The 12951-nt window shown below is 41.2% G+C and overlaps 1 pseudogene; it reads right to left on the minus strand.

Moving 5' to 3' along the window:
* Window positions 1-2914: 2914 nt before the first annotated feature.
* On the minus strand, window positions 2915-3576 carry LOC114903094 (annotated as a pseudogene).
* Between the last annotated feature and the right edge of the window lie 9375 nt (window positions 3577-12951).

The raw sequence follows: 12951 nt of genomic DNA on the forward strand, positions 1-12951 counted from the left end.
ATTTCTCATTTTGTCACCGAACCAAACTTGGGTCCGCTTGCCTGCACGCAGTAAAGCCAAGACACCGGTTGTGATGAAGGAAAGTGAAGTGTTTATTGCAGGGCATCAAGCAAGGAGTCCAGGGCAGCTAATGCTTAAAAGACTGGCACTCCCCAGCGCTTTCAGGAAAAGGTTTTTAAACACAAGGTGAGGGAGGCGGTTGTGAGGTGTGTGATCAGCTCGTGGATATTCTTTTGATTGGTTGGTGGTGACGTCATCGGGAGTCAACGTCATCAACCTTCTGGTTCCAACCAGTCTGGGGTCTACAGGCTTGTGGGCAGCATGCAGTTAATTTCTTCCACCTGGTGGGGGTTTCAGTATCTGCAAAACAGCTGAAAGGACGTGGCTCAGAAGATTATCTGTAGCCCTTGAGGAGGAACTAAAGGTCCTTGACTTTGTTTAATGGCTAAGCTATTATTATTTTGTCTTGCTTGACTGTTTTTCATTCTTTCTGCATTTTCTCACTCCGCTGATGAAATTTACTCTTTGGAACTCAGGGAAGGCCTAGGAGGCTACAGTTTTTCTATAGACAAGAGGCAGGCGGAGGACATGGGGGTCAGGGGAGTCTGTTCTGGGAAGGCCCCATGGGGTCCTGCTCAGTTACAATTTTGTGCATTACATGTGCATTTTAAATTGTTTTAAGTTTTTGGAAGTTCAGTTCAGAAGATTGCATGTCTATTGGGAACCCTACAATTTGAAGTTTTCTATTTTCTTGTGTATTCATTAGGGTTGCTCTGTAGCCTGGCTTTGGAAAGTTTTGCGTCTTTGGCTGCGTATTGGTTTTGGGGAAACCTGGTCTCAAACACCCTCTGAGTTTGGGAGGAGGGTTTCTGTCATTATTATTATTTTTTTTTTTTTCCTGGCCGTGCCATGCAGCTTGCGGGATCTTAGTTCCCCGACCAGGGATCAAACCCATGCCTCCTGCACTGGAAGTGCAGAATCTTAACCATTCGACCGTCAGGGAAGTCCCTGTCATGACTATTGTTCTACTCATTTGTAGTGGGTTGAATAGTGTCACTCAAAAATTCAGGTTATGGAACCTCGGGATGTGACCTTATTTGGAAATGGGGTCTTTGCAGACGTAATTAAGATAAGGCTTGAAATGAGATCATACTGGATTAGGGTGGGCCCTAAATCCAATGAGAGTGTCCTTACAAAAGACAGAAAAAGACACAGAGTAACATAGGGGAGAAGGCCATGGAAAGACAGAGACAGAGATTGAAGTTAGCTGCCACAGCCAAGGAGCCACCAGCACCAGGAAGGGACAAGGAAGGATCCTCTTTCAGAGTTCTGGAGTCCAGAACTGTGAGAGAAATTAATTTTCTGTTGTTCCAAGTCTCCCAGTTTGTGGTAATTTGTTACAGCAGCTCTAGGAAACTAATATACCATCCTTCAAGACCCGGCCCCAAATTGACCTCCTTTCTATGGCCTTCCCCCATCATTTAAGAAAGAAGTATTTCTCCCTCCTCTGAACTCCAAGAATACTTGCTGTCTATGCCATTCCTGAGGGTTCAGCTTTTTATTTTGTGTATGCCAGCTTCTCCAGAAGGAAAGTTTCTTTTTTAATCCTTCCTTGAGTTTCTGCTTAGCTCCTAACTCAGTGATACTGGTGCAGGAAGAGTGGGGTGCGAGAGGATGGTCACGTCCCAGGTCTCAAGCGAGTCCCTGGGATGGCTGCCAGGTGAGGGCTCTTGGCTTCATACAGGAAGGAATTCAAGAGCGAGCCGAAGTAGAGTGAAAGCAGATTTATTCAAGGAGATACACACTCCATAGACGGAGTATGGGCCATCTCAGAAAGTGAGAGTGGCCCTGAGATACGGGGTGGTTAGTTTTTATGGGCTGGGTAATTTCATAGGCTAATGAGTGGGAAGATTATTCCAACTATTTCAGGGAAGGGGCGGAGATTTCCAGGAATTGGGTCACTTCCCACTTTTTGGCCTTTTATGGTCAGCCTCAGAACTGTCATGGCGCCTGTGGGTGTGTCATTTAGCATGCTGATGTTATCACAATGAGCATAAAAGAGGCTCAAGGTCTAATGGAAGTTGACTTGTCCACCATCTTGGACTGGTTGGTTCTAACCAGTTTATGTTGTGTCCTCAATGGTTCTGTCATTCTTTTAAATGTGCCCTGCCCCCTTCCTGTCTCAATATATAAAGTGTTTAATACATAATTGTTGAATATGGTTTTCCCAATTCTTTCTTTCCATTTAATGAATCCACATTTAATGAATCTACTCAACAAACATTTATTGAGTGCCTACAATGTGTCAGGCATTATTTCTTACCTTTGGGATAAATCTCTGAACCAAAAAGACAAAATTCAGTCTTATGAAGCTTACTCTCTAATGAGAATGTAAGTTTATGTATTGAAATTCACATGGCCTAGCTGCATATTTTAGACTAGTTTCTGTAGCTTTTCCCGTCCCTTTATTGTCCAGAGCCAGTTTCCAATGCTGGGACTATCCTGGCATCTTTTCAGATCTTCTGCTTGAGTGCCAAGGCCAGAGAGGAGGGGGGGGAAGTGATTTGAGGGGATCTCAGTTCTCACAGAATGGTTCTCTCACATAAGCCATCCTTGTGTCCTGAACTTCTCTCTGCCCATTGAAACATGTTTGTAAACTGTGTTGGAGCCAACTTCTGGAGATTTGATTTCTAAGTCTGGATGCAAGCGGAGAGAACAGGAAGGCACATGCAAGGCTGAGCACAGTGTTAGCCAGTGTTAGCTTTGGTCTAGTCCCAGACAGGTGGCTGGTGCCACTTTTGCCAGGACCATCATCTGTCCTCCATTGCTGCCAAAATAAGGAATTCCTGCCTTTCTAAGTGGGTACAAATGTTAGGCACCAGGACCACATATATGGGATAAATAGGGTGTTTTTTGTTTTTTAAATCACAATTTGCCAAGAGCACTTTATTTTTTCTTTTCGACATCCTGTTCTGCAGCCTCCTTGGCCCTTTTTGCCGCGATGCCAAAGAGCCAGGCAATGGCGCGGGCCATGCGGAGCCTGGCGACCACCTTGAAGTTCTTCTCCTCCTCTGTGACGACTCTGGCTTTCTCCTTCTTGTAGACGTTTCGTATGGGCATGACTGGTCCCGTCAGCTGGGTGGCCAATCTGAGCTCTTCAGCAGTGCTGTCTCCTTTCTTGAGGGCCGAGGGCTTCCTGGGGAAGAGGATGAACTTGGAGCGGTACTCCTTGTGCCGCTGCACGTTGGCCAGCAGGGACTCCGTGCGCTTGTTTCGCCGCCTCGGGTCCACTGAGATCCCAATGGTCCGGGGCACCTTCTTGTGGATGCCAGCCACCCTCAGCTCCTCCAGGCTGAAGCCCCTGCCGGCGCCCACCTTGGTGTGGTACCTGACCGTGGGGCATCTCACCACCGGCTGGAGGAGGCCAGACGTGGGGCGCGGGGCAATGAGGCGCGCCTTGGCCTACCGGCCCTTGCGTCTGCGGATTTTGCCGGCCGGCTGGTTGAACCACGTGGCCCCACGCCCCTGACGGCCCTTGTGGGAGTGGGGCTTCAGGATCATGCCATTCTGGCTGGACGCCACGGCTGCGGCCGACTGGCCTCCTCCGAGTGCAAAGACAGGGTGTTGTTTTTTTTTTAAATAAATTTATTTATTTTATTTTTGGCTGCATTGGGTCTTTGTTCCTGCGAGCGGGCTTTCTCTAGTTGCGGGGAGCGGGGGCTACTCTTCGTTGCGGTGCGTGGGTTTCTCATTGCAGTGGCTTCTCTTGTTGCGGAGCACGGGCTCTAGGGCGCACAGGCTTCAGTAATTGTGGCACACGGGCTCAGTAGTTGTGGCTCGCGGGCTCTTACAGCGCTGGCTCAGTAGTTGTGGTGCATGGGCTTAGTTGCTCCGCAGCATGTGGGATCTTCCCGGGCCAGGGCTCGAACCCGTGTCCCCAGCATTGGCAGGCGGATTCTTAACCACTGCACCGCCAAGGAAGTCCCAGGCAGGGTGTATTTTTTTATAGGAAAAATACGTGGAACAAACAATGGTGTTTGTTCTCTAGTCTCATTTTGATGTTTCGCTCCGAGTAAATTCTGACTAATATGAGAGCCAGTCTCTCTGTAGCTAATTTGAAGGATGGGGATTGGTGATTGTAGAGCGATAACAGCATGTCAATCAACCTGTCCAACAGTCAAATACATGTTTAAAGAGTAATATTTAGTTATTTGAGAATGTGGTGAAATAGCACTCAGAAACTGTTATTGGGAGGAAGTAAGGTAAATTAATACAAACTTTCTAGTATGCATTTTGGGAACATGTTTCAAAAGCCTTGAAATGTTCATTGTCTTTAATCAAATAATTTTATTTTCAGGAATTTATCCTGAGGAAGTAATCTTATATTTGCACAAAGGCTTATTCAGAAAGATCTTTGCAGTGTTATTTACCATAATGAGAAACAACACAAATGTTCAACAACAGAATTGGTTAAATTAACAATGCTACATCTATGTGTTAGAATATGAGCCATTAAAAATTATATTCAAAGATTGAAAAATGTTAATAATTTTACAGTTAAGTGAGGGTTGCATGCACATGAGGGTTAATTATGGTATTCTCTATACCTTGGATTGCAGTTGAAATTTGTGATAACAGAAACTAAAAACTCTTGTCCTCAAAGAATGTTTACATCTAATGGAAAATGCTTATAAGGTATTATTAAATGGAAAAGGCAATTTATCAAGCAGTATGTATTGATGTATGGTAGGATTCTGTAGGATTCTAGTTTTGTAAAAATAAAACTAACCTTTCTGTTCATTTTATATATTGAAAATATATTTATGTAATGTTAACAGTGGCTGTCACTGGATGGTGCAAATATAGAAACTGTAGATTTTTCCTTTTATATTTCTTTATATTTTCAAACATCCATTTAATAAGCCTGTAATACTTTTATAATCAGCAAAAGTAATAATTCAATATTAAAAGGGAGGAGAGACTTTTAAAAGAAGGGCGGAGAGTCCGACAGGTCTTAGTGCTGGTTTGTAACTTACTGGCTACATGACCTGGGGCAAGTTTCTTTGCCTTCCTAAGCCTCAGTTTTATGTCTGTAATAAGAAAAAAAACTACCTACTTTATGGGGTTTAGCGAAGATTAAATAAAACAATGCAGATAAAGATTCTAACATGATATCTAATGGAGAGTGAGGCTCAGTAAATGTTATTTTCATAAAACCTAAGTTTGACTTCTGCTGTGGTCACAATAGCATAACTGGTAGCTGGTTAGCGTCCCTGAAATAAATACGTAACTAGAAAACTGGACAAAATATATAAAACAACAGTCTTCAGACTTTGAACAACAGGTACACAGAACTCTGATTCCTGAGAGAAAGAATACGAATTCGGTGAGCCCTCTAATTTCCCAGGCTTTCTATAGTAGGGAGAGAAGCTGCAAGCAGAACATGGCAGCCTCACTGAAATGAGGAGACAGATACAGATCAGAGTTTGGAGCAGTTGAGGCAACTGGAATTTGTGGGGCAAGTTCCCAAACCAAAAGAAGGTTTACAGAAAAAGGGCTGTACAAGTGTTCATAGGATCCCCTTAAGTCTTTGGCCAAATATTAGGCTGTATATGTGTAAGGTGAGACTCCATAAGCTGGGCACATAGAACTATTACCAGAGAAAGAAAAACTACCAAGCTTGCAAACTGAACAATAACTAGAGCTTGCAGAGGGTTGAGAGACATTCTACTTCCAATTAGCCAGAATTCAGTAGGCTCCAGAAATACCACACCTTAGGAGTAAGGCTAAAGTAGCCCTAAAATAAAGGATACTTTAGACCCTCCCAAGAAAAACTTGAAAATAAACCTCAAAAGACCAAGCTGATCCCCAACTAAATTAACTGCTTACAAGAAAAAAGCTCAGCCAGCACCTTCCAAGGGAAAACAACACAAATCCAGACACTCAACAATATGACACTCACAGTGTCCACAATCTGGTAAAAAGATTACCGGGCATGTGGGAAAACATGAAAAGATGATCCTTAGCCAGGAAAAAAAGTCAGTAGAAACAGATACATAAAGGACAGAAATGATGGAATTAGCAGACAAGGACTTTGAGAGAGCTACTGTAAATATGCTTAAGGATTTCAAGAAAAACTCAATGAACACAATGAGAAGTGTGGAAAATTATAATGAAAGAACCAAATGTAACTTCTAGACCTAAAAATCAGAAATGCATAATTCACTGGATGGGCCAGTTGTGTGCCACAGATGATGGCACACAACAGAAGGAAAAAAAAAAGGAGTTGAAGATGTAGCCAAAAAAAAAAAAAAGTTCAAACTGAAGCTCGGAAAGAAAAAGAGAGAGAAAATACATACATACATACATATATACATACATAGAGCCCCAGTGACCTGTGGGTAAATATCAAGCAATCTAACACATGTAAATTGAGTGTGGAAGAGATATTTGAAGAAATAACGGCTGAAATTCCAGATTTGATTTTAAAAATATATATTTACCAAGAGATGCAATAAGCTTAGCAAACCCCAAACAGGATAAATACAAAGAACCAAATCAAGATTTATTTTAATCAATTTTCTGAAAACCAGTGACAAAGTGCATGTGTTAAAACAACTAGAGAAAGAAAGTCACATTACATTCAGGGGAACAAAGATAAGATTTTCCACTGATTTCACATCAGAAATAATGTTAAGCCAGAGAGGCTTAATGTTAAATAATGTTAAGACACAGAGGAGCATAGAAAGAAAGAAAATATTATCTTAGAACTCTAATATGCAATAAACATAACCTTTTAAAATGCAGATGAAACAAAGGTTTTTTAAACCAATAAAGGCTAATTACTAGAAAATAATTCTTGCCTGCATTATAATAGCTAATGATTAAAATAAACAACAGCTAATTATTAGAAAGTAATTATTGCCTACACTACAAGAAACAGAAAAGGAATTTCTTTAGTTTATGAGGAAAAAATACCAGCTCTACACAAAAGAATAAAGATCATTGAAAATCGTAAATATGTGGGTAAAAGTTTTTCATTAAAATTTTTTTCAAAAATAATTATTTAAAACAAAAGTAATATCAATATATTTGGGACCAATAACATATATAAGTAAAAGTTTTAACAGGACAAGGGGGGAATGGAAGCAGACTGTTATAAGGTCTAACTTTATCTATGCAGCAGTACAATTTTATTTGAAGGTAAACTGTGATAAGGTAAAGATGCATACTGTAAACCCTATAGCAATCATTATTTAAAAAGTGAGTATAGGGCTTCCGTGGTGGCGCAGTGGTTGAGAGTCCGCCTGCCGATGCAGGGGACACGGGTTCGTGCCCCGGTCCGGGAGGATCCCACATGCGGTGGAGCGGCTGAGCCCGTGAGCCATGGCCGCTGAGCCTGCGCGTCCGGAGCCTGTGCTCCGCAACGGGAGAGTCCACAACAGTGAGAGGCCCGCATACCGCAAAAAAAAAAAAAAAAAAAAAAAGTGAGTATAAACTAAAAGAGAAGATTAAATGACATGCTAAAAATACTCAATTTAAAAGAAAGCAGGAAACCTGAAAAAAATGAACAAAGAAGAGATGGGATTAATAGGAAACAAATAACAAGATGGTTGATGTAAATAATCCAAAAATATCAACAACTGCATTAAATATAAATGGACTAAACACATCAAAAGCAGACATTGTTATACTGGAAGAGGACAAGATACATATAGGTTGTCTAAAAGAAATACACTCTAAATATAAGGACAAAGTTTAAAAATAAAAGAATGAAATAAAATATACCATGCAATATTAATCAAAATAAGGCTATATTAAGGCTATATTTGAACTTCAGGACAAGGACCATTATCAAAGACAGAGGGAAATTTCATAATGATAAAAGGCAAATTCATTATGAAGACATAACAATCCTAAATGTTTATGTACTTAGTAACAAGAACTTCAAAATATATGAAGTAAAAACTGACAGGATTAAAAGGAGAAATAGACAAACACAATTATAGTTAGAGATTTTAATACTCCTCTCTCAATAACTGATAAAATAAGTAGATAAACAATGGGTAAGGATATAGATTTGAAAACACTATCAACATGACCTAATTGGCATCGTACCCAACAGGGGCAGAATACATATTCTTTTTAAGCACACATAGAATATTCACCGAGAAACCATATGCTAGGTTGTAAAATGTCTCAATAGGTTAAAAATGAGTATGTTTTTTGATGATAATGTAATTAAATGAGAGAAGTATATCTGTAAAATCTCCAAATATTTGGAAATTAAAGAAGACATTTCTAAGCAACCCATGGGACAAAGAAGAAATTATAAGAGAAGTTAGGAAATCTCTCTAGTTGAATGTTTATGAAAGTACAAAATATTAGAATTTGTGGGATTCAGTTAAAGCAGTGCTTAGAGGGAATTTATAACGCTGATATTATTAAACACAAAGAAAAATTCTAAAATAAACATCTAAGAATTCCACTTGAGATAAAAAAGAAGATTAAATTAAACTCAAAATTAAGTAGAAGGTAGGAAATAATAAAGCGCAGAAATCAATGACACAAAAATTGGGCAAAAATAGAAAAATCAAGTAAGACAAATGCTGTGTGTTTTTCTTTTTTTTTTTTTGTGGCTGTGTTGGGTCTTTGTTGCTGTGCATGGGCTTCCTCTAGTTGCAGTGAGCAGGGGCTACTCTTTGTTGCAGTGCATGGGCTTCTCATTGTGGTGGTTTCTCTTGTTGCAGAGCACAGGCTCTAGGCGCAAGGGCTTCAGTAGTTGTGGAGTGCAGGCTCAGTAGTTGTGGCGCACGGGCTTAGTTGTTCTGCAGTATGTGGGATCTTCCTGAACCAGGGCTTGAACCTGTGTCCCCTGCATTGGCAGGTGGATTCTTAACCACTGCTCCACCAGGGAAGGACCAGACAAATGCTGGTTTATTTGAAGGATCAATACAGTTGATAAACCTCTAGCTGGACTGAGGAGAGAACACAAGTGACCAGTATTAGAAATGAAAGAGGGAATATCACTTCAAACTTAGAGCATTTATGCCAACACATTTGACAACTTAGACAAAACTGAGAAATTCTTTAAAACACAAATAACTGAAGCATAACAAGAAATGGAGTATAGTATTGATATTTTAGAACCTGGATTCTGGCTGCTAGGGTTTGAAACTCTGCTCTTTCACTTATCAGCTGTGTGAATTTGGACAAATCCCTTAACTTCTCTGTGCCTCTGTTTCTTCTGTAAAATCAGGATAATAAGGTTTTTGTAAAGATTAAATGAGTTATTTTGTAAATTTCTGTGCCTAGCACTATATAAGTGTTAAGCTTTGATCATTTCTTAAGTCTTAAAGGATTTTTCTGGATTGAGACTTATAATTGGTTCTGATAGTTCAAGTGAGAGTTGGAGATTTGGGGGTAGTGCTAAAGGTTTGTTTTGGTCAATAAGATAGACTGTTAATGGATATAGCTAGAAAGTTCATATATGGAGTTCAAAAGTCTATTGGCAGTTTGTTTAAATGCAACGTAGGAAATCAATCAACTTCAAAAAAGAAAAAAAAGCAAAGAAACAAACCCTAATGAAACATAGTCCCCTTTGCCATGACCCTCCCAGCCCCTGACATTATTCCCTTCTCCACATAATTCTGAACGAGAGTTAAAAAGGTTGACCTCATGGTAAGTTGGGAGAGAGATGTGTGTTCGGCAGTCAAAGTGCAGCTAAAAGTGGCTGCTGGAAACAGGAGAGCTTCCTGGGTCAGCTGGCAGATGGGAGGAAATGCAGCTTATCTTCTACAGTTTCCAATCAATTAGGAAGAGAGCTTTTCATCCCAGTTCTGAAACACTGGAAGTGTCTTGCCCATCCAATTTCCTTCTTCCTATAGGCCCCAGAGTCTGAGCCAGGTCGTGCATAGTCTCAGGTCACGGCTGTGCAGTGGGCCTGCCAGCCTGCTGCTGAAAGTCCTGGTGCGAGGCTCGGGGCTCTCCACCAGCACGACTGGCAGCCAATGACACCCCGATGGTTGAGGCCGGCTTCTCCTGAGGACCTCTGTCTTCTGCCTGGGAAAGCCAGAGGTGGTTTCCTCACATGCCCTGCTCAGAAGGCTGTCGTCCTCCTTTGCTTCGTGGCGACTCAATCCCCACCAACCATCAGCTGGGTAGCAGTGCCTCAGGCAGAGAGGTGAGCCAAGAAATTATCCACCACAATAGAACACGAACCCAAGCTGAATTTGAACATCTGTTTCCTATGGAATGCTCTTCAGAAAGCACGGCATTGTTTGCTCTCCAAACCAGTTCCCAGCAATCCAGGAGAAAAAAAAAAGCCATTAGTCTTTGAGGTAAGGCTGGCTCTTTTACCAGAGGACAACAGACCTTCTCTTTGAACCTTGGGGTCCTGAGGGATCCCAAAATTGTCAACACTTAAAGATCATGCAGGGCTTCCCTGGTGGCGCAGTGGTTGAGAGTCCACCTGCCGATGCAGGGGACACGGGTTCGTGCCCCGGTCCGGGAAGATCCCGCATGCTGCGGAGCGGTTGGGCCCGTGAGCCATGGCTGCTGAGCCTGCGCGTCCGGAGCACACGGGAGAGGCCACAACACTGAGAGGCCCGCGTACCGCAAAAAAAAAAAAAGATCATGCAGACAGGTGTCCTGGCAGAGCCTATGAACGTTGCTCTTCATGAGAAATCTGAACTCTCTAAGGAAGGGAGAGGAATAGGCAGGAACTTTAAATCCTTAGAGAATTGGGGCAGGGACTGACTAACTCCTTAAGACAGTACAGCAGTTGATCTAGAGTCTGGACCAGCTGTTCTGGTGAACATCCCATAGCCAGAGATTCCACAATCATAATGACCAGGGCACGGGCTTGTGGTTACACAGGCCCTGGAATTTATGAGCCATGTGACCTTGGGCAAGTAATATAACTTCTTGGAATTTTCAATGGTCAAATGGAAATAATAATGCCACCTTTATGGGGATATTGTGTGAAACATTGACCTAGCACTTACAAAGCAGTTGGATAGCCAGGCGTTGAGTAAATGCTTACTATTATTGGCTATTTTTATTATTATCATTATTAGGTTTACATCATCAGCAGTTAGTCCTCATGAAACACATCCTGTTTGGCACATTGGGTTTTACAGAATACTGTAGAAATATTCTTTGATAGAGTCAGCCCTCTGCGAAACTCACGGCAGATCAAAAATACTAGAAGAAAACTTCCAGAAAGTTCCAAAAAGCAAACTTAAATTTACATGAGTTGGCAACTATTTACATAATATTTACATTGTATTTAGAACTGTTTACATAGCATTTACATTGTATTAAGTATTATAAGTAATCTAGGGATGATTGAAAGTATAGAGGATGTGTGTTATATGCAAATACTACACTGTTTTATATAGGAGACTTAAGCATCTGTAGATTTGGATCCGAGGGGGTGTCCTGGAACGAATTCTCCATGAACATCAAGGGATAACTGTACATAACATCACAGAAATATTCAGAAATATTGTATAATAGAATCTAAAAATGGCACATTGGATTTTTTACAGAATATAAAAATACATAATTTCTGCCTTCAAAGAATTTATATCCAAGGAGATTTAAGATGATCTAACCCAAAGGGTAATACTCATTCGTTTATAATGGTGGGAAGCCAATTAGGAGGGGAGAGTTTTACAAAGGAAGCTGGACAGTAGGGCCTCAGAACCTGCAACGATCATTCTACAGCTTTCCAAGTCCATCCATTCACTTACATCATGATGTTCACTTACATCATCTATTCATTTATTTACTCATCAAATGTATTAGTCGGTTTTTGCTAAGGGCCTTTCTATGTACCAGCCATTAACTTGCAATGTGAAAGGACTGGGGTATTGTCATCATGGTGCATAGTGGATATTTTAGCTTGGTGGTGAGATCTGAAATGAGACACTTAGGTCAAGAAAACTTTTAGGTTCTTGTTGGTGGAGAATGGTAGCCCCCAAAGAAGTTTTAAGGAAGGTAGAAATTGGCTATTTCCCCATACTTCACTACCAGGTTATAACGAAAGCAAGTTTCACACCAAGTCCTGCCACATATACAGACATTATTAGATAAATATTTACTAGTCAGCAGGCACAACGTATTTCATACAACTGTTCTGGGAGCTTAAGTCCGAGATCTCAGCCCTTTGAGGGGTTTCCACCAGCTCCACACAAAAGGTTTGTTCCAGGAAGGCTTCTATGGCTTCTAGTGGGCATCAGACAATCAGAAGTTCTTGTAAATCAATGGCTTGTCATGGGAGCCATTAGCTGGCAAGCCTCAGGCACTATCACTAAAGATTTGGGCCCAGGCCTCACCAGAGTTTTACACCTTGTTTGTGTAAGGATAGGGATTACCTTTACAGTATTTTCTAACCACTCTACCTACCTTGAATTCCTTTAATTTCACGACTGAAAGCCCATTTCTAACATCAGTCATATGCATGAAAATGTCACTACCTTCCCAATAAAAACCCATCTCTGACATTGAGTATACTTACTGGCAACCTATCGGTTGTTGGTTGAGGTGTGATAATGCAGAGACTGGCTCTAGAACATGGCACTTTCTGATGAAACGCTAGCTGCCTTCTGCCGCACCGTGCTTTCTTGCTGACTCCCAGGGTTTTGGCTTAACCTAAGAAACACACATGTAATATCACGTTGTAAATGCTTATATGTTTTAAAATAAATTGCAGATGCTAGAACCTGTGTACAAAGAGAACTCACAGGATGAACTCAACATCATCTGAGATCTGACCAACAGTTTCCTGGGCCAGAAATTTTTGTCCTCACAGCACAAGAGGAAAGCTGAAATTAACCAAGCTTAGGGAGCCTGGTGTATGAAACCAGAAAGTCAGTTTATTTGTTTACAGTGAGATCTCAAACCATGTGCAGCTTTGATATTGATGGGATAAACATATTTTCTCCC

The sequence above is a fragment of the Monodon monoceros genome, unplaced genomic scaffold, assembly GCF_005190385.1.
Source record: "Monodon monoceros isolate NGI ecotype Baffin Bay Population unplaced genomic scaffold, NGI_Narwhal_1 Super_Scaffold_20, whole genome shotgun sequence".
Lineage (NCBI taxonomy): Eukaryota > Metazoa > Chordata > Mammalia > Artiodactyla > Monodontidae > Monodon > Monodon monoceros.